The sequence below is a fragment of the Palaemon carinicauda genome, chromosome 21, assembly GCF_036898095.1.
Source record: "Palaemon carinicauda isolate YSFRI2023 chromosome 21, ASM3689809v2, whole genome shotgun sequence".
Classification (NCBI taxonomy): domain Eukaryota; kingdom Metazoa; phylum Arthropoda; class Malacostraca; order Decapoda; family Palaemonidae; genus Palaemon; species Palaemon carinicauda.
The window spans coordinates 1,928,537-1,933,426 of NC_090745.1; positions in this window are offsets into that span (position 1 = coordinate 1,928,537).

Below are 4,890 nucleotides of genomic sequence, written 5' to 3' on the forward strand. Positions count from 1 at the left end.
CCTTGAGAGCTAAGGATCGGGGGTTTGGAGGAGCATATAGGTCTATCTTCCGAGTCATCAGCAGCCATTGCCTGACCCTCGTTGGTCCTAGCTTGAGTTTAGATAGGGGTTGGGTGCTGATCATATGTATAAATGGTCAGTCTCCAGGGCATTGTCCTACTCGATAGGGCAATGTCACTGTCTCTTGCCTCTGCCATTCATGTGCGGACTTTAAACCTTTAAGTGTAAGCAAATTATAGTATCATCGTGATAAATCAAGAGTATATATAAACTTTCACTGCGTAAAAATCAAGAATAAACAATTTCACTATCTCATTTAACAGGATATTTGTAAAAATCGACAATTATATTAATTTCAAGAATGCTTCTTGTGTGAGAACTTGAGAGAAATAGCGCTTGTTCAACTAGTTGATAACGCTACCATAGAAAAAGTTTCCCTGTTCAAGGCATAGCGTGCTACAAGGACCCAAGAATAGACATTTTCACTATCCTATTTAAGACAGTATTTGTAAAAATCGAAAATCTTAATAAATAATTTCAAGAATACTTCTCCTTGTGTGAGAACTGAAGAGGAATACAGCTTGTTCAACATGTTGATAACGCTACCATAGAATAAGTTTCGCTGTTTATAGCCCTGTCCACACGATCGAGCATGCCCGACGGGCAAACAGTGATACCAGACCACAATAGTTAGTAAGAATGAGGGTTAATGACGTCAGAAGCGGGAAAACCACAGACAGGGATCGGGCATCAAACAGTGTTGCCAGATCCCTGCCTCTAGTTTTCTCGCTTCTGACGTCATCAAGCGTCATTTTCACTAACTATTGTGGCCTGCTATCACTGTTTGCCCGTCGGGAATGGTCGATCGTGTGGACAGGGCTTTAGGCAAAGCACGCTGCAAGGTCCCATACCAGCCCTACAGCATAGAAACGATCTGCTAATAAATAATAAGCTCTGTTTACAACGCTTAGCAACAGCACACTAAAGCGGAGTACTTCGTCCAGTACTACATTGCCATGGCAAAGTAGGCAATGCACAGATAAATGTACAATAATAGAATTTCTTCTATATCCATTTTTCTTTTAAAAATCTAAAAAATGAAACAAATTCTTATCATAAAAATTTGAGTCCCTTAAACCTTAGTTAATAAGATTACGGGTCATATATAATAAAACAATGGCTTGTGTTTGAAAGTAAATTATAAATAACATAAATTATCCATTATTCGTTGACTCTACAAAATGAAGAAAATTGTTACCCTAAAAAATTGATTGGCCCACACTATAATTAACAGGATTACGGGTCATATAATAATGAAATAATAGCTTGAGTTTGAAAGTAAATTATAAATATCATATATTATCAATAATTCATTGAATCTGCAAAATGAAGCAAATTGTTATCCTAAACATTTGAGTGACCCACACCACAATTAATAGGATTACGGGTCATATAATAATGAAATACAATGACGTGTGTTTGGATGTAAATAATGAATATCACAAATCATTAGTGCATACGCCATGATGAAAAAAAAAGCCCAATTTTAAAATATTTTCTTAAGGGACAAATAACACTGTTGATAGGCCCCCGAGGAAGAGTAAAACCGTCAATTAAAGAAATGTACATCTGTTTTGACGTTGTTACTGTTTGTATAATGATTTATTATTAATTTGTTCCCATCATTTATTTATTTCCTTTCCTCACTGGGCTATAATTATAATACCAACAACAACAACAACAACAACAACAACAATAATAATAATGAGAATAATAATAATAATAATAATAATAATAACTAGTAATGACTTGTTGGAGCCCTTGGGCTTATCGCATCTTGCTTTTCCAACTAAAGTTGTAGCTTGACTAGTAATAATAATAATAATAATAATAATAATAATAATAATAATAATAATAATAATAATAATTTCTTCAAAACTGAGTAAATGACTAGATTTTACATACGAAACGGGAATAAAGTCATAGTAAATACATAAAGATTTTTTTCTTTTACTTAAATACGATCATGGGGAAAGGTTTATGCCATGATCAATTATCAATATTCATTATTATTGATTACTAAACCGAGCGTGTATACTACTGGAAGGAACTAAGAGGCCGTGAACTTGCATAGCATAGTTCCAATGGAAAAAAACTGTGAACTTGCATAGCATAGTATCCAATAAAAAAAAACTGTGAACTTGCATAGCATAATATCCAAAGAAAAAAAACTGTGAACTTGCATAGCATAACATCCAAAGAAAAAAACTGTGAACTTGCATAGCATAATTCCAATGGAAAAATAAAATGTGAACTTGCCTAGCATAATTTCAATGGAAAAAAAGAATGTGAAATTGCATAGCATAATCCCAATGAAAAAAAAAAACTGTGAACTTGCAGTATAAATCCAATGGAAAAAATTGTGAACTTGCATAGCATAATATCCAATGGAAAAATAAAATGTGAATTTGCATAGCATAATTACAATGAAAAAAAATTTGAACTTGCATAGCATAATTCCAATGGAGAAAAAAAAGAAAAAAAAATCTTAAGAATAACAGCCAAGAAGGAAATTTGATAAACAATAAAAAATCATGGAAGAGTAACTAGCAGGAGTTCGTGATAAACCTTTTCAAAGAGATGCATAACGTACATAATGTATATGGGGATTAGTATAAAGAACTTGAAAACAATTATTAGAGAAAACATTTATGAATGGCAAAAAAAAAAATAGATATTTGAATGAGAAGTTATTTTTTTCTGTATAAAAATTACTTTCGTTGTACATTAAGAAAAGATGAGTAATTTTCTGAATCTCTATTAATCACTGTTACACTTTTCACCCATTCCTCTTTTTCCTGTCCATTTTGAACTTTCTCTATGTCCCATCCCTGATATAGTATGCTTGGTTTTGCTAAAGAGTACACTCGGGCACACTATTCAATCTCATATCTCTTCCTCTTGTTAATTTGTAGTTTTTATCCTCTGGTTATTTTAAAGTTTTTATAGTTTATATATGATTTATTTTAATGTTGTTATTGTTCTTAAACTTCTCTTGTAGATATTCCCTATGTCCTTTCCTCACTGGTCTATTTTCACTGTTGAAGCCCTCGGGCATATAGCGTCCTGCTTTTCCAACTAGGCTTGTAGCTTAGCTAGTAATAATAATAATAGTCTAATAAGCAACAAATAACTTTTGGTATTAAATCCCTTTTCCAACAAGATCACAGACTCACATGATAGGTAACATTATCTTATAAGTAATTATTACACACACACACACACACACACACACACACACACACACACACACACACACAAAAAAGGCATTTCCATATTGGTCTGTGATCCATTGGCAAGGTGAATTTGATATCAAAACATATTTTTAGTTTGACTGAGTGAATGAAAACCAGGAGTGCTAGTTCACCTTTTTGTTCAATTTCATGCACAGTATTCCTCTAGTAAATCAAGAAACTATACGGTGTTACCCATTACCCATTATACCTAAGAATTTGCCATAAGATTTAACTTTGATAAAATAATTACTTTATGGCAACCCCAGGTGCTACATAATTACCTAGCAGTTATAAACCATCATGAATTCGACAGGACTAAATACGCTAGATTTGGAGTGAAATACATTTCTCTCTTTGGGGTGAATGGACTAAATACCAATGTTGACATTTTTTACTACTTATTATAGGAAAAGGAATTTCCTTTTCGGTTTGTGGTCCCGTGGTAAGACAAATTCGATATTTGAAGTTTATTGAAAAAAAAGGCGAGTCTTAGTGATGTAATTATCATATACAGTGTCTATTATCTATATCTATATCTATCTATCTATCTATCTATCTATCTATCTATCTATCTATATATATATATATATATATATATATAAATATATATACATATATATATGTATGTATGTATATATCATCATTAGCCGTTTCTGGTTCACTGTAGGACATAGGCCTCAGATAAGTACCTCCACACCTGTCTGTTTATGGTCTTTCTATATACATTAAGAAATATATATATATATATATATATATATATATATATATATATATATATAATATATATATATATATATATATAAATATATATATATATATATAAATATATATAAATAAATATATATGTATATATATATAAATAATATATATATATATATATATATATATATATATATATATATATATATATATATATATGTATAATATATATATATATATATATATATATATATATATATATATATGAGTGTAAATTAGTGAAATATAGACTTGGACTCTGTAGTAGATGTACGGCACATTTAAGCAATCAATTAAACTAAAAGGTACACGGATATCCATGGCATATGACGTTGAAAACATGAAAACTGTACATAGCGTCACACACAAAAAAAAATGTTTTTTTTTAGGTTAATCATAAACTGGGGAGGGTATATCTAAATATAACAGGGCATCTACTGTATATATACAATATATAGTATAAGATACTAATCAACAACATGAAACAATCCTTGTTAAATTTCATTATACGAAAAGGGTTGTGGTGGCCTGGTGGTAGCGTCCTTACCCGGTGCTTGCCAGACTGGAGTTCGAATCCTGCTCAAACTCGTTAGTTACTCTGGTCGCTGCAGCCTCACCATATTTGTGAGCTAATGAATGGGGGATTTGTTAGAGCTTATAGGTCTATCTGCTGAGTCATCACCAGCCGCTGACTGGCCCTCCTTGGTCCTAGCTTGGGTGGAGAGGAGGCTTGGGCGCTGATCATATGTATATATGGTCAGTCTCTAGGGCATTGTCCTGCTTGATAGGGCAAGGATTCATTCCCTTGCCTCAGCCATTCATGGCGACCTTTGAAACCTTTAAAGGGATATAAATG